At 44.4% G+C, this 17,297-nt stretch overlaps 1 long non-coding RNA gene across 1 annotated transcript in view; it reads right to left on the bottom strand.

Moving 5' to 3' along the window:
• LOC133223261 (uncharacterized) overlaps nucleotides 1-15,981 on the bottom strand; it is a 90,881-nt gene extending 74,900 nt beyond the window's left edge. Inside the window, exons 1-3 of the long non-coding RNA XR_009728507.1 lie at nucleotides 15,445-15,981; nucleotides 12,014-12,176; nucleotides 10,866-11,911 (exon numbers count right to left, since the gene is read on the bottom strand). This is a non-coding gene — a long non-coding RNA (uncharacterized LOC133223261). The remainder of the gene's footprint in view (nucleotides 1-10,865; nucleotides 11,912-12,013; nucleotides 12,177-15,444) is intronic.
• Between the last annotated feature and the right edge of the window lie 1,316 nt (nucleotides 15,982-17,297).

Here is a 17,297-nt window from a genome sequence, read left to right as displayed (position 1 = left end):
GTTACAACCAAACTTCAAATACTTCTGATTGACCTCACCAAGTAAAATAGGTGTCATTAAAGTGTTCTAAGAATAATTCTCGGAAATCATGAGTCATTGTCTGATTTAGACAGAAAGGACTAGAATGATTAAATTATTTGCTATGAATTATTCACCGAGGTCTGATAATTACACTGTAGTTAGCAATCTCCATGTAGATAGTTCATTATGAGGAAACCACTTCTGCACAGTTAATATTTCACCAAAAAACCTTTTGTTATTGCACATAATATATAATGAAGCAAAAATATTGGTGACCATTGGAGGCAATCAGTGTGACATTAAGTACACAGGGAAAAGGCTGCTATTTCTCACCAGTTCTCAGAAAGTCTTTCCAAGTGAAGCACCAGTCCTAGCATCACTTTCAGAGCCAGCTGGGACATGTTCCTTGAAGAAACATTGTATGGACACTGAGGAGAGGAGGAACTGAGCTGGCAACCACAGCAAAAATTCACCTTTTGCTCCTTTTTTTCTGATGAGTGTTGGGAAGCCACAGGACAACTTTTGATTTCAGGCTTTCAAAGACTGCATGCAATTCAGTCCTGCTTGTCCACCTGCTGTTCACAGAGCTATTTGGCAACTGAGCAGCTATTTACCTGTGACTGCACTGGCAGGAGCAGCACAAAATGCAGGAAGAGAGGTGAAAGCCAACCTGAGAGTTTCTCACCTGCCAGAGAAGTGCAAGGACAGCTGGCCCCTACACACATTTGCAAGCAGGGATCCTGGGGTTTGTAGAAAGGAGCCACTTCACTGTAGCTGAGCCAACACTGTCCTGCAGGATAACAAGCACAGCCCTAAAAGTTTCCATGGGCTAGATCCCAGGGAATTTTGTGCTCCCAACTTGCCTGTTTGCTTCTCTTTTCCCTCCTAAAAGCTTTGACTTCAGCAAAGGCTAAGCAGTGTGGGGAAGGATCCCATCGCTGTTTTCCACCAACCTGCAGAAAGTCTTGGGGCTCACCAGTGGTGCTAGGATGCAGAAATAGCCAGGGTGGCTTCTTCTCCAGCCCAGTCCCACAGCTAACCCAGGATGCAGACCAGGACAAGGTCCTGAAGCACAGCTCCAAGAGCACAGGCCAGACCCACACCAACTTCTGCAGCATTTAGTGGGTTCTCTGAGACATTCACCCATGGCTCAGAGGTTTCAGATTACTGTGAGGAGCTCTCAATGCCCAAGTAAAACCAGGTGCCCAACACTGAATATCAACTCCTAATTTCATGGCTAGCACAATACGGCACAAGCACATACTAGCATCCAGAAGTACCAAGGTAACTATCGTGCAGCAGGCTCCTACCTTGGAAACACCCCATTTATTCCAAGCTGTGCCGTTTCCTATCACACAAACACAGTTAAGCAATCATTGTATTTTCTCAGCAGGGCTCATTTAACAATAGAGGAGAGCTACACAGGTCATCCAGTTTCCCTAATCCTTGCCAAGTCTGAGGAGGTACGACCTGTTCTTAGGATGTCACCAGAAAAATGTACGCTATGAAAATAACTTCTTTCAGGCATTCCCAGCTGTGGGGAAAGAGGAAAAGAGAGCAAAAAGGTTCATGTGATGTCTTTCCATGAGGCAAGCTGGCAGGACAGAGAGGAACTGATGTGAACAGGGTGATGATGGGGTCGTTCCCATGTCTCCGTAGGATTTTACCACACAGGGTAGGGGCTGCAGGACTGTAAGGGTTGTTTTATTGCTAATAACTGGTCATCCCATCCTTTGCATTTCAGTTGCTGCATTTCATGGGCACTGGCAACAGATTTAATGCCAAAACCTTTCAGCAGGCCATCTGTCATGAAAAGCAGGCAGGGTTGAGGGCAGAAAACATCTCAGCATATGCAACCTACAAGCTGGGTTGGCAACAATTTAGTTTTTCCCTTTCTAATTGCAATTTTAGAGGGTTAAACATACCACACTTCTGAAGGGCTCTGCCACGAGAATACCAATAATTGAAGGCTAATGGAATAACATGCTGTTAATCCCCGTTTAAACCATGGTTGCCCTCTCCGACTTGACGCAATTTTCCTCTTTGGGCACCAGTAGTGAGGTCATAATGCAGAGATGGTGACAGCCTAGTCATTGCCATGGCAACAGACAGTGATGTCAGTGAAATGCCAGGGTAGCCTCACTGGAATTGGGCTGTGAAGGAAGGAAAGCCTTTTCCTGCACAAAGTCTAACTTTCTTCACTGGTATGTAAAGACCATACCCAAAAGCAGGGCTCTGTCACCCTGGTGGCAATACACCAGAGCTGGAGACTTCCTTGTGATGTCAGCAGACAAGGCAGAGGATGGGGGCACCAGGATGCAGCTGTGTTGCATCATCCTTAATTGCCCTTTAATTGCATGTTGAGCAGATGTGAAGAACAGAACATCCTTAAACGTTTACAAGCTTAGATATTCATCATGTGTTAAAAAATAAGTCTTCGTCAGTCCACCTCATATCTCTTAGCTCTACTTAATACCCACAAGCTTTGCTATTGGAAAAAATAGCAATAATTTCTGTTTGTTACCCATGAATCCTATGCTATATATCCAGTCTGTGCAAGAAGCATTTCCATACCTCGATCATCCTTCTTTTGTGTCCTCAAACCTCTCCTCATCCTTCCCTCTCCTGCCGGAGTTAGGGGGAAGCCAGAGATACGTGCAGCACTCACGACATGGACGGACCTTTTATCACAGCGTAATACTGTTCATTGCTTTGTTCTCTGCTTGTCTAGTAATTCTTATCACTTTATTCACTTCCTTTGACTGCCACTGAGAAGAGAATTGATATTTTCATCTGGCTATCTATTATAAACACAAGATTTCATTGGCAAGTGATAATTGTGCAGAAGCCGTTACCTCCTATATAAAGTTACGATTGTTTTCTCACAGATGAAGGTAGTGCAGGAAAACAGAGGGACTTGCTCAAAAATCAGAGGGCTGCTGTCCCCCTTCTTATCTTGAAGTTCTTAACTCTGCCCTTTTTGGGGGGTGCAGCGGGTTTCAATACTCTCTTCATCTGGTTTGTTGGCTCATTTCTGTCTGAAACTCCTTGCTGCACAGGCTCTTCTGGCTCTTTACTTTGGGGAAGTTAAGACAAAGGCCTTTCAAGGATGGAGTCACATATAGTGTTACCTCAGTGCTGTGTTTTAAGGCATTTCTTCAGCTTTTATACTTGCTCTCCCCCTTTTTCCCCACCAGCATTGATTACAGTGGGTAATTGTTTTCTAATTGGCCTGCAGCTGCTTATCTAACTTAGATAATTAAAGTGAAGAAGAAGAAATAAGAAAACGGAACTTTATTCTTAAGTAGCTGTCTATTGACTGCCTCGATCGATAGGGAGGTCACTTTGGGCAGATACGCAAGCAGGACACGTCCTTGACTGAAATGCACACTTTGACAAACCCAGGGAGACACAACCCAACATCTCACTCCTGCTTCTGCCACGTCCCCCCTTTAGTTCTTCTCACACCACGCTTTCAACAAACTTGGTCATATAGTATCTGCACAAGACATCACAACATGCTGACAAACTCTTTCAGTCCTGCAACACCACACTGGAAGATACCACCCAACCATCAGTCTATGTTCAAGAGGCAATAGCAGCAACAGCAATGAAAGTCAGAGGGTGATATATCTGTGCTGGCAGGAGCACACACAAACTCAGTATCTTCAAGATCTCTACTTTCCTGTCAAGTTGGATTGAAACCAGACAACGAAGCTATTGACTGCTCAACCACAGGTCTAGAAAATCATTAGGAAGGGTGGAGCCTGATCACAGCATGACTGCACAACCTAGCTCCCTTGCCAATGAAGGCATCGCAGAGCCTCCTCATTGCAAAGATGTTGCACTTCACCTTCAAACCCACTTAGCTGTATTTAATAGAATCATAGAATCATAGAATAGAATCATAGAATAGTTAGGGTTGGAAAGGACCTTAAGATCATCTAGTTCCAGCCCCCCTGCCATGGGCAAGGACACCTCACACTAAACCATGTCACCCAAGGTCTGCCCAACCTGACCTTGAAGACTGCCAGGGACGGCGTATTCACAATTTCCCTGGGCAACCCCTTATAGTAAAGCACATCAAGGCCTCTGCCGTTTCACAAAAGGTGACACCAAACAGAATTCGGACAAGATTCCAGAAAGTACTTCATGCCCAGAGAAATAAAGAAATTTTTCCAAGAAGCTTCAGAGCTCAGTATAGGGCTCTATTTTGTACTGGGGGCTCGAGTTAAAATCCAGGTCACTGCTAGCTCAGTGAGAAGAGGTCATATATAGGCTTTGAAAGGCAACTCAAAGCAGCTAGACTGAGACAGCAGAAGGTGTCAGACTTGACCCAGTCAGCCAGAAGTCCTGCCTGAACAATGAGCACACACCCCAGGCAACAACAACAACAGGGCAAGTGTGACACAATTGCCACCGTAACACATCTCCCACCAATTCTGAAAACCTCACAAAACAGCACAGGTAACTCATTATGACAGTTGACACAAGAAGCTTAACAAGAGCCCTCATAGATTAATCTGTTGGCACAATTTTGGGTTTGTACTTGTGCAAGATGTACAATTAAGAGCCTGTCCTCCAAAGGGCAAAAGTCCTGACTACCTTTTAACAACCACCTAGCAGAGCTTACAAAAGCTGGGATGCTAGGTTTGAGAGCTGGCTCAGTGTTTTGCAGAGGCCAGTGAAAACATTCAAGTTTCAAGCAAACTAGAGAGATGAGGGGTAGAAACCAACTACTATGTAAACCATGGCAGAGATGCATTTGTCCTGTTGTAGATGTTCAGGATGTCACCATATCCATGAAAACTGATGCACATTCCCCCAATAAATAATGGAGAAGAAACATGCACTTCTGATGACTAGCTGACTTTCTTTTGAGATCAAAAGGAGACCAGGAAAATCTCACCCCAAATGCACCCATTTCGATCTCTGCCTGGCCAGCTCAGGTCAGCAGCAAGGACCTGTGAAGGTGCACAAGATGAAAGCCCTCCCCACGCAAGGCAGGGAGATTCTTCTGAAGCTCGAGCATGGGTTAAGCTGCCTATGCTGACTTCACTGGTCTAATTTCTGTGTACATCACCCAGAGGCTTCAGCATAGCAACATTGAGATGACACACAAATGCTAATAGAGAGGTGACTTCCATCATGCCATTTCCAACCCTAAACTACGGAGGTACTGTTCAACCAGCAGACCAGAAACCCCAAATTATATTCTCTAAACACACAGCATGATAAAAATTCAGAACCAGCTTCAGCAAAGTATAAGGTTTTATTTGTTCTTTCCCCCCTTCCTGCAAATCAGACTGGAAATACTCGGAGCAGGAACCTTCTTTGTGTCTGTGCATGTAAAACTTCCAAGTACATGCTAATTCAGTTTAATTATGGATTTACTTCACTGGCTGCATCGCTAATGCCAGCAATGGCCAATATTTGCAGCCAAGGGAATGAGGGAAAAGGAAAGCAAGATTTTGCATGCTCTTGCCCCCCTCAGACCCTGCCCCTCCATCCCCATCCGTTCAGAACTTCATGTGCAGGAACACAGCAACGATAACCTGCTCTTTATTTGTACAATTTATTAGATAATCTGCTTCTAATCAAGAACTAATTAAAGGAAGTGAATGCTTGGTTGGAAACGGGGATTAAAATGTGGATAATTATCATAACGCTACATTTGTTGTTCCAGCCTGCTCTGTTCTCCTCCCCTCTCCCTTTCCCCCCAGTTCCTCTCCCAGGCTGCTCCTGATAATGCTCAGACTGTCTCAGAGGGGGTTTGCTTTCACAATCAGTTATTTTCTTTTTGTCTCTCTGGCTAATGTTTCATTTGTGTGAGAACATTAGTGAGAACTATTTTCTTTTCCTTGTAAACTCATTTAAATGACAGTGACAGAAGGTGGGGAGGTGGCAGCTGTAGGAAAAAAAAGAAACAGGAACATTAAACCAGAGCGTATAAATTATTTCATCATCTCGAGACAATCCAGATCTGTCACCGCTCTGTGTGTGAGGGGTTTTTCTTTTTCAGTTTGATTTTTGTTTTGTCCAACAGCTCCTCACAGGCACAAGACATTGATGTATGTGGGAGCCTGATGGGAGAGTCTGCGCAGGTTTGGCTGCTGCAGCTCATTCTGCCTGCTCACCTGCCAGAGCTGCTGCCTCCACTAGTGAAGACCATGGCCACAGAGGTCTCTTCAGACATAGTATCTAGGTCACAGCCAGCAAAGGGAAAAATTAGTTTAGCTAGTCCTGTAAGGCTAAAGCACATTTTTAAGCCTGTATTAATTCAGGCAGAGGCTATTGCTTAGTTGCAGCAGTCAGGACCATTTCTTGATCAGGCAAAAGTTTTGAGAAGCAGGAGGTAGCTCATGTCAACTCACACCACTTTCAAATGAGTTTTTGACTAAGAAGCACTTGCACTACATTGACACAAGATTCCATTCTCACAGCAACATCCAGCAAGCCCAAGACTGATGACCCAGCGGATGGGAAGAACGGATGCTGCAGGATGCAGAGCAGCTCCTCTCTCCCCAGATCAGATGCTAACCATGAGAACACATATAATTAATCTTTTAAAAGTGCCCTAGCATGAAAAAAAGTGAAAAATTAGAAAAGAATAGCAATGCAGGTAGCAGCCCCCTTGACAGCTTGGTGCTAGAACAAGCTAGGAACGTCAACACCAAAGCCAAGAGACAGCAAAACAGTGGTGGGTTATCACAAAATGTGTTGGGACAATTTCACATTGTCTGGATTTTTTGGGGAATAAGCAGTAAATGAATTGATAAAAGCACAGAAGTGAAAGGCAGGGTTTGGGAGTTTTCTTCCTCTAAGGAGGGGAAAAGCTCTTCCTGTCTGATCTGTACCCCTCATGTCATAAACCCATCTGATGGAATATCACAGAACACCCTCAGTCAGTCCCCCAACTTTTAATGTGAGGGATTCCCAAGAGACAAGACAACACCCAGGTGAGAAGACATACATTCCTTTGAAACTTTATCATTCAGTTTGCTTAAGTGATTTTGCTTTTAGTAACCTTTCCAATAACCTTACGAGGAAGTGATGCTCAGAGAGGCTGGGTGCGCACCAAAACAGACACAGCAAGGTTTTGATGTCAGTGTCTGCTGTTGCACCACCACTGCCACCAGTGATCGTCCCCATTAAGTGGGGACAGCAAAGCAGTCCCTTGACAAAGAGCACAGGTTTTCATGCCAAACCACACCATGACTTTGAGAAAGTATCTCTGCCATGAAGCCAGACTCAGATTTGACACAAGTCAAACCAGACCAAGCTCAGATTTCCCTCTACAGATCAGAGATCTTCTGATTTACATTCGTTCAGGAGAGAAGCACTGTATACAAATGCACAAGGCATTAGCGTATTGTTATTTCTGAAGAATTTGAACTGTTATATTTCAAAGGGATATGTAATACCTAAGCATCTGGGCTCGTATATCTTTCTCATCATTCCTTCTGTCTTGAAGCAAGGTCTTGCTCTCTAAGAATCTAGACAAGAATAACACTCGAACAAAACAAAAACCAACCTAGCTGGTGATATATATGAAAGATGACATCTCCAGAAACCCCAGACTTCAAAGGGGCAGCTTTCAGCTCATGACTATCCACCTCCTCCAACCCTCAAGGCTAGTGTCATAATTTTAAAGCCACGGGAATCATTTGATCTCTCCAAATGGCAGCTCAGTGGTCTAACATACTTCTGGATGTCAAAAAAGTATGCACCGCCACCAGCAACATTCTGCAGGGGTTAGTCTTTGAAAAGACAGATTGAGGTGAAACAATCAAAAGATTCAGCAGCAGGGAGAGAAGGGGTGGAAAAGATATTTTAAAGGACAAATACATGCTAAGGGACTTTGTGGTCCTGCTTATTCAATGCTAGAGCACACGGCTGATGGCACTGTGGGATGTCAGAGGCTCCCAGGTATGATGGTCATGTCAGTGTGATGCATTAACCTCCAAGGACTCCTCCTAGACTCATACAAGAGCCTGTGGCTCATGCAAGAGGTGCATAAAGTCTGTTCACAGGATTAGGGAGAGCACATGAGACGAGTCATAAGAGCACAGGTTGCCCATGTGTCATTCCAGCAATGCCAGGAAGCCACCCTCCTCGTCATCACCCTCCAGAGCATGCTTGCAAGTACCAGCCCTCTGCCAGGACACTTGGATAGTGGGTGAAGAGGAGGGGACAGGAGAGGCTGCCAAGATAAGTAATTGGGTGCCTGCTGGTGAGAACTCTTAATTAGAGGCTTTTCACCAACTAAATGTTTATATGGAGTTAATGTATTTACTTTGATGTATACACACTGTAATAAACAAGCATCCTTCCTATGCTTCAGCAATTAAAGAAGTGTATTGCAAACAGACCTACCACCTCCCACAGATCAACTCACACAGTGACTGCAAGGAGCCAGCCTGCAAACCTGCCCCTCTCTCCTTCCCCACAGCCCAGAGGTGACCTACAGAACATTCCTGAGAGATGGGACAGCCACAGGTTTCCCAGGGCAATGCCATGGGTGACCATGCTGCTGGAGCAGGTGCCCTTAGTTCATGTGGGCTCAGAGGGTATGAAACTCTTCCCAGTCCAGCCTGGAAACCAGTATATCGAGCACGGTTTCCATACTGCAAACTGGGAGAAATATCTCCTTATAAGCAGGCCACCAAATTGTGCACTGGTGGCAGCTTCTGAACAGATTGGAAGCGCTGCATTGCTGCAGTTTAATAGAGTGAGTATTTATTCCTGTGTGGGAGAAAAACTCCATTATCTGGTTTATTAATTGTTAGTTAAGTAATGGGAAGGTGCCCAGAGCAGGATATGAGCCCTCATCACTTGTTATTAGCTGAGAAACCAGCAGAAATAAAATAACTGGAGATAAATTATCACAAGTGCGGCCCCAAACTGACAGATCTGCTCAGACAGAGGGGAATTCACAGAGCGCTCTCAGGAGGAAGAAAGAAGCAGCAGCATCAGTCCAATTATTATTTTTCTTTTTCTTATAAATGAAAATATATCATCATCTTTGATTTTGAACACCACTTTTCATGGCTGGAATCACATGGATTTTCATGGCTGAGAGGGTACCCCTCCTCCTGCAGGAAAACTCAATTTATTAGTCTATCACTGGGAAAGCAGGACAGACTTTGTATCAGTAGCACAATGCCACAAAAGGGGGGGGGGGGGAAGGTTGGTTTTTTGTTTGGGGTTGGGTTTTTTTTGGTTTTGCCTGTTTTAGAAAGCAACATGCTGCTGCAAATACCCTGGCCTGCTCACCACAGGGCCAATGTAGCCTCAAAAATACAGACAACCCCATTATCAGCAGAGGATCCTGGAGCAGGGGTGGGCGCTTCTGTAAAATGAGTTTAACAAGAACCTCAAGCAGCAGTCAAGAAACCAGCAGTGAAAAGATACAGGAGTCGTCTTGAATCCCTGAGGGGAAAAACCACCCAAGTTTCTCAAGCATTGTAATAGCTACCAGATCTAAACAAGAGAAGTCCAACCACACGTTCAGCATCAACATTCATTTCCCCAAAATCAGTCTTCTCGTAGTGGCCATATGTTCCTATTTTGCTGGTTCCCACGCCTAGGCATGGTTTTGAGCAGATTGCTTGTTCAGGCAGAGCATTCCCGTCTACGCACAACTCAAATACATGTGGAATAGGAGGATGTCAACAATGTAGAGGGGAAGGTCTTGAATCCAGAGGTGAGAGCAGAGTGCCCGAGGAACCCAGATCAGCAGAAGTCACTGTGCACTTATCAGTCAGACTCATCATCCCAAAGGAAAGCAGACCACGATGCACAGCACGATAGGCTACCCAACCAGAGAACATGCCATCACACTGAAGAAATTTAACCGAACTAATGCATTTAGGGCTATAAATCAGAAGAGGCAGAATTATAAAATAAAGGAAACAGTCACTTTTGTCCTTACAGCATTTGCTTAGAAAACTGATTTGCAGCACATTTAGCATTTTTATCTGCAGTTGTGTAACGAAAGATAGATATAAGGGAAAAGTACTAACCAGGAGAATGAGCCAATATCAGCAACCAGCTACAGCCAAAGCTTTAGTTTAACCTTGGATATCATAGCAGAAACTGAAAAAGGGTCATTGCCTGATCTAGGAGAACACAGAAGCATCCAAAACTGTTCTGCACCCATGCAACCATGATCTGCTCCCAAGGAGACAAAATACATGTTTCTGGATTTTCCAGACAGAGGATCCAGCCCCAGATTACTCCTACCCTGGTAGATTACAGCAGTTAAAAACATATATATATATATACCCACAGGTTTTACTGACATGCCTCATTTGGTGACCAAACACCAGAGTCTGTAAAAGAGTAAGTGATCTCTGAAGAATTAATTGTTTTCACTTTAGTCCCTGCAGTACATCCAGAGTTTGCCCTCCCTGCTGTCCACATTGCAGACACAGCAGGAGAGCTACTGCACCTTGAAGTCATCACCATAACCCAGAAAAAGCCCTGCTCACACCACAGAGCCCATTTTAAAGAAGTTTTACAAGAGCTGTGCCACTTTCAGAGTCTCAGCTCTTCAGGTAAGCATCTCTTACTCCATGTTTCATTTAATGTCTTCTAGAAATACAGCAACAAACACTGTTTCATCTGCATCCAAACTCATTCCCTAAAGCATTTGTTCGTGAGAGAAAAGACAGCAGGCTCCTAGCCCTAGAGGACTCCAAAAACACTGCACCTAGCTCAGTCTCTTCACTTGCATGTGTATCTCAAGTTAAAACAGAAGAATTTCTAACAGAGTAGCAGCCCTCTGAGAAATGAATTAGTTCAAATCTGTCCCACATACACAATCTCCAAACATTTCTTACCTGCTATCCCAAGTTTCCAAGTTTTCTCTAACTTCAACTTCCAGAATGAAGTAGAAAACCTCATGAGTGCCTCACTCCTGTTCTTGCAGCTACAAAACTGTTCACAGGTGGGCTAACTAGGGCAGGCCAATTAGGCCTCCCTAGCAAGATCCTTTTATTTAAGTGGATCCAGGTGTACCTTTCAATTTCTTAAGGTGCTTTCTTTGCTGCATCTTCCCAGAGAGGGTACTCTACTCTTAAACTGCTCATCAACTGAAGAATGCTTTGCAAATGCTGTATTTTTCTCCACATATCTTGTAACTTTGAGAATATGCAACTGATTTGAGAGAGCCACTGTCTAAAAAGGAGCTGTCTGTTCATTGCTACTACCTAATACCACAGAAGAAGATGAGCTTTTGGTGAAATGAAAGGAGATAGATGTGGCAGAGAGAAATTTTTCTCCATACCTCTATGTGTTGATAATATGTGTTATTATGTCATCATAGCACTCTTTCTCATGGTCAAATTGTAAGGTTTACATGCAAAAATATAGCACCTGTTATCAATAAAAGTATTTTTACCTAGCTGTGGGCTGCTGATGGGCACTTTGTGTCCTAATCTCATCTGAGATGGAAACAAGGCTCTCTAGATGCATAGCCATGCTTTGCCTGTGGAAGATGATCCTACCTTTCTGGCATTTTCTTTCCCAGCCTGGCTTGCTCAGCCTCTGAACTTAAGACTATTTGTGCTTAATAAAAAGGTCATCATTCACAGACATTTAATGCTGTTCCTCTGTAATGACATCCTTCGCAAGTCTCCTCTCCAGTGTCCTGGAGGGGTAAATAGCTGCACTACACTGAGTTTATGCTAAAACTTTTGCAAGGCTGAGGCTTAAGTGGCTGATAGGTAAAGCTAGAGAGTACTGGCTATAGGAAGGACACAAGCGTGGAGGTAGACAGGCAGAAAAACTCATGTCAAAGCAGCTGGTCTTAGCTCTTCCTCTCACTGATGCTGACACTGCTCCAGAGTCAGTTTTGTCTTGGAGAAAGCTCTCATGTACGTTGATTCTGCAAGAGGCAGAGACCAATCAATCAAGATTTGTCAAATACACTGGAGAACTCATTTTTAGGAGATAAATGCCTTCAGAGGAAGAGCTGGTAGACATCTACCACATGTTCAGCCTCCTTAATGGCAAAGTATGCAACGTTAATCCTGTCACTTTAAGGGGCCAGGTTCCAGCTGAACCATCTTCCAAGTTTCTTCCCCTTTCAGCCATCCTCTTCCCTTTCTTGTCCCTGTCCACTCGCAGGAAGATGAGTTGCATTCACAGACCTGTGAACCTGCAAATCAGGCTGATGCTCTTGGCAGCTGCCGTACCAAACCATCATTTATTTGGCGCTGAACCACCCTCTGTGCTTCAGCTACTTACACTGAATGGACTCATTTCATGCAAGCTAATTAGCAGCATGGGTAGAGATGCCTACTGCCTCTTAGCAGATGAAACTCACGCGTTGCTGTCCCACTGCAGTAGGACCTTGCCCTTACAAGCATACAGAAAAAGATGAAGTGGCTTGACAGACACCCACTTCTCAAAGCAATTATCAACAGCAGGTGATTGGCCAGGCTGATCCCTTAGGAGCCTGAGCTCTGCCAAAAGAGCAGCTTGGGAGCAAAAGCAGAACATGGGAGTCCCACAGCAACACTAGAACAAAAGAACCTGCAAGGACCTATGCTGTCTGAATAAGTTACAGAAGGGGAAAAAATCAGTGTGCGTCCAGCACATTATCTCCAGCTTCCTTCTCCTGCTCCCTATAACATTTCTTACTGTATTGCATCATTTGATGCCTTGAAACTTTGTTGTGTCTTGCACTCACCCATCCTGAAGACAAGTGAGGGGATTCCATGGCAGGGTGAGGGAACAGTCCTGTCCTGAGGTGTATTCATGATGGATACTTCACTTTCCACATGTCAATCCATTTTTAGGTGGAGACCTTTTATTGTTATACTGCAGATACTGCAGGATGACACCTGCTGTATTGGGTTGGCGTGGCCAGATTTTAGTAGCAGGAGGGCTATGGGGGTGGCTTCTGTGGGAAGCCACCAGAAGCTCCCCTGATGTCCAACAGAGCCAATGCCAGCGGCTCCACGATGCCACCGGACAAGGCGAAGTCCAACAGTGATGGTGGTAGAGCCTCTGGCATAATGTGTGTAGAAAGAGGGGTTGGGAACACAGAAGAAGATGAGCAGCATTTCCAAAGCCTCCTGGCCAGGCAAGATTATATTTCTGCAGCAGGACTTGATTTAACAGAACGGCAAAGAAGGATGGGTAGCAAGGACCATAAGACTTACTTCTACTCCCCCAGTCACCATCAGAAGAGTTCTCAAGAGGTGCAGCCATCTGCTCTTGCTGACCCAGGCTCTATTTGCCAGCAGAGCACCTCGCAGGTATGCTTGCTGCGAGTTTGTTTTCTGCTTCCCCTCTCACCCCTTCATACATCTTCCCTGCTTCTCAAGAGCTTTCAGCTAGAGGGCTGAAATAGCACCAGCATCATGCTCTCTGGGCAGCCCTTGCCCATACCCCCTCTCTCCAGGTGACTGATGATGGTGTAGAAATGCCCATGACATCCTTTTCCACAGGTGAATGCAGCAGTGACGGAGTGGCCAAGCTCACTGAAGTCAAGGTAATAACTGAACCATCATCTCTTACCCTGGGGCTGCAGGGTTAAGGGCACACTGCCCAGCCCAGAGGCAGGCCATCATTCAGCACAGCTCAAACAACGTATCTCCTCATGGGTTAAAACTTCAAGCCTTAATGATAGCAAGCACCTAAGGGCAGCAACCTGGCTGAAGGTAGGAGAGGGCAGCTCTCTATGACCTTACCCCTTCTCTTACAGGTTTAGTCATGCTGTGGCAAGGATGTGCACATGGGAAGAGCATCTCTCTCTGCAAAACTCTGCCTGCAGCCTATAAACAGTGGCAGGCTAGCTTACTGCAATGCATTTTCCCAATGCTACTGCAATTTTGGAAATACCTTTTTCTCTGGGCTAGTGTAACATTGCAATTGAGTTCCTTCTGTGTCATTGACATCACCAATGAGTCCTACATCCACCACAATAGGCAGCTGCCAAGCTGGGGATATGTAAGGATCTTGAGACCCTGCTGTGGGTCATAGCATAGGTTGTATTTTGGAAGAGAGGATCTCTGTCAGACACAGAGGGTCCAAGTATTCTCTGGATCTTTGCTAGAGGAGGGATGGATTCAATTCTCCCCTGCAGCAGGGATCGCTAGTGGCATACACCACGAATGTGAGAAAAATTGAGGCAAGATCCTCTAGACGAGGCAAAGGAAAACAACACAGTTGAAGAGATGCAAGGCCAAGGGAACACTCTACTCTGTCCTCATGTCATCTATCAGGGACTTTCAGAGCTGTTTTATAATGGAATCTGCCAAATCCCAAGTATATGAGCTTTCTGGGTATGAAGGACTTGTGTTCCCATCCCACCCAGGGGATCCCATCCCATCCAAATCCAGATCTCCAAAAACCACACAGTGGCAAGGTAAAGTAACCCATTAGTGCTGTGTCTTTCGGAGTTATTTATCACGTGCCACAGCAGTCTAGGGAAAAGACAGACTTGGACCAGCACATGTCATCCCACAAGGGCTGTTATGAGCCATTCAATAGCTCAGGAGTGTGGGTGATTCAAAATCAATTCAACAGGTTGTAGCAATAAGGGTGACCAAGAACCTACGCACTAATTTTATGGGATTGCTGTCAGCACACAAGGAAAAGATCAGAGCACGCCTCCATGAATGTCTGGGGCAACAGGGAAAAAAAACACAGCCAAAGTATTCTGCAGTCACAGAGCAAGAGGGAAGGAAAAAGGAGGAAAATAGATTAAAATCAGGCTGCCAATGCTCCAGACTACTCTTCTCTCACCCTAAAAAAGGACAAGGATTCTGAAAATTGGGAGGAGATAATCAGCAGTAAACATCTGAAAGTCAAGGTTTTAAACTTGGATTTATCTTTCCTTCTCAATTTCTACATCAGAGAAAGCAAGAATCTTCCAAATGTTCTATATACTGACATTTTTTACACCTTTTTTTTTTTTTTCCCTTTTGCTTGGCAATGAATAAAGGCTTGATTCCTACATCAAACCCTCCAGAGCCCAGCCCATAAACCACCTACCAAGGTTATCTCATGACTTACGGACAATGGGAGACACGGATTGTTGCATGGTTGCCCAAGGAAGTTGTGAATACTCCATCCCTGCCAGTGTTCAAGGTCAGGCTGGACAAAGCCTTGGGTGATATGGTTTAGTGTGAGGTGTCCCTGCCCATGGCACGGGGGTTGGAACTTGATGATCTTAAGGTTCTTTCTAACCCTAACGATTCTATGATTCTATGGCAGAAATCCTCCCCAAAAATTTTTTACTTGTGGGTGCAGGAGGTTCAAGGGATGGGCTAGATGGTGCAGTATCTTTTGGCTTTCTTTGGCTCCAAAAGACACAAGCCAGGATGATCTCTACCATGCATAGGCAGGTGAGCATTATGGAAAGGGTTGTAAAAGGCATATTGTTGCCATCTCTCAGCTCTGGGTTACCTCCCTGTTGCAAGAAGTTGGTGAACTCCAACCAGAACTGGAAAAAAGGAGGGTGAGGATGCTCCATAATCTGGTCCAGTGCAAAGTCAAATCAGATAGTTCAATTTCAGCTGCTTCTTCCCAGTCTTTCTGCTCTGAAACCAGGGATTTATCCAGACCAAAGGGGGAGCTGAGGGAAAGAAAATAAAAAAATAAAAGAAAAATAAACACTTCAGATACAAGTATTTATTTGTAGGTACTAAGTGATTTCTTGATTGATTCTGCAGCCTGCTGCTTACTTGCCTCTAGCCCTGACTGCTCAGAGTTTCACAGAGAAAGTCTTTTAGCTCAAAGAGAACTTTCAGGCTGAAACTTGCCTGATGTGGGCAGCAGGGCAGCAATTGGTTTGAAAAACAAAACATTGATGAAGAACATGAAACTAATCCGAAACCCTTTCAGCTAGATAGAGGCTTTGGTTTACCATCAGGACATATCTAAACATCTCCAGACCTAATAAAGAAGCATTATCACTACAGCGGATGCTAAACACAAGCATTACTTCTCAGGGGCGGAGAAGAAATAACCTGTATATAAATATATATATATTTATATATATAAAGACAGGCAGGTACCATGGTAGGCTCTCAAACTCACATTCATCTATTTTACAGTGGATATCATCAAAATTAACACAAGGATATACCATTACAGGAAAGGAATGGCTATCACACCTTTATACTAGCAACCCAAGCAGGATTTGATTACAGGATCTTTCAGCAGGTTCCCTTCCCAAGTCTTTGGCATTGCCATTTGCTCCAAGGAACACAAGGAGAAATACATGGCAGATCTGACATTTTTGGAGGCATTAGTAACACAAACAGCATAAACCCTTAGATCAGCCTCCTGCCTGCCAGGGTAAAGTCGGAGCAGCTGGGTATGGAAAGCAGCAACTTACTGAAATCCTGGATGTCCCAAGGAGAATCTGAGCAGTGCTTTTTAGTTTGTTCATGATTTACTGCATGGTATGGGGTTTCCCTTTTCAGCCTGGGACAACCCTTATTCAGAAACAGAAGAGTCCTGTGCAATTTATTACCTCTTCCCACCAAAATGCAGCAGTATAAACAAGATAACCAGATCTGTGACAATTTAATTATCACCCTCCCAAGGCAGCTGCCCTATCCCAACCCTGTTATGGAGCCCACAGTGTGCTAAAACCCCGCAACTTGGCTAGGATCTGCTGGGGAAGCCACCAGCAAAACATCTCCACAAGGCAGCTACCTTGGAAGATCACATCCTTCTTAGGTACTTTGCCACAAATTTGAGTAAACTTAAAAAAAAAGAGCCGAACCCTGACATTGGTCCCATACCTAGGGAAATGCACTGAGGTTGAGCCTGTCCATCAGGACTGAGGAATCCCTTTTTTAACTTGCATCACAGATGCCAAAGCACTTTGAGGTGCAGCAACTTTCAGGTAGCAGGAGTGAAGTATTTTCTAGAAAGGAGGGGACAAGGGGAGTCCTCTGGCAACGTAAGTCAGCTCAGATGGTGCTGGCTCACAGGTCCCTTCCTTTAAATTGATTAATAACGACACATTTAAATGGACAACATAAATTAATTTCTGAATTGCACCATTAGTAAGTAATTAATTTCTTTGCTCTGTGAAACTAAGATATCACTGTTATCTAAATCTATAAAGAGAAGAAATGCTGAACAAGGACTCCATTAATGTAAAAATTGATTTTTCCATTTACCCTCTTCTGAGGGGTTTTTTTTCTCCCCCCTCCCTCCAATGCGTTTATTTTTCAAGTGGGTGAGGGTAGGCAGACAAACCTAATTTATACTTCCAGTGGTAATCAAAAGATCATGCATGTTCA

The sequence above is a fragment of the Neopsephotus bourkii genome, unplaced genomic scaffold (assembly GCF_033783945.1).
Source record: "Neopsephotus bourkii isolate Nb327-2 ecotype Australia unplaced genomic scaffold, CSIRO-AGI_Nbou_v1 NB_1634, whole genome shotgun sequence".
In the NCBI taxonomy this organism is placed as follows: domain Eukaryota; kingdom Metazoa; phylum Chordata; class Aves; order Psittaciformes; family Psittacidae; genus Neopsephotus; species Neopsephotus bourkii.
The sequence above is the reverse complement of the archived record's forward strand: the minus strand, read 5'-3'. Positions and strand labels throughout refer to the sequence as shown.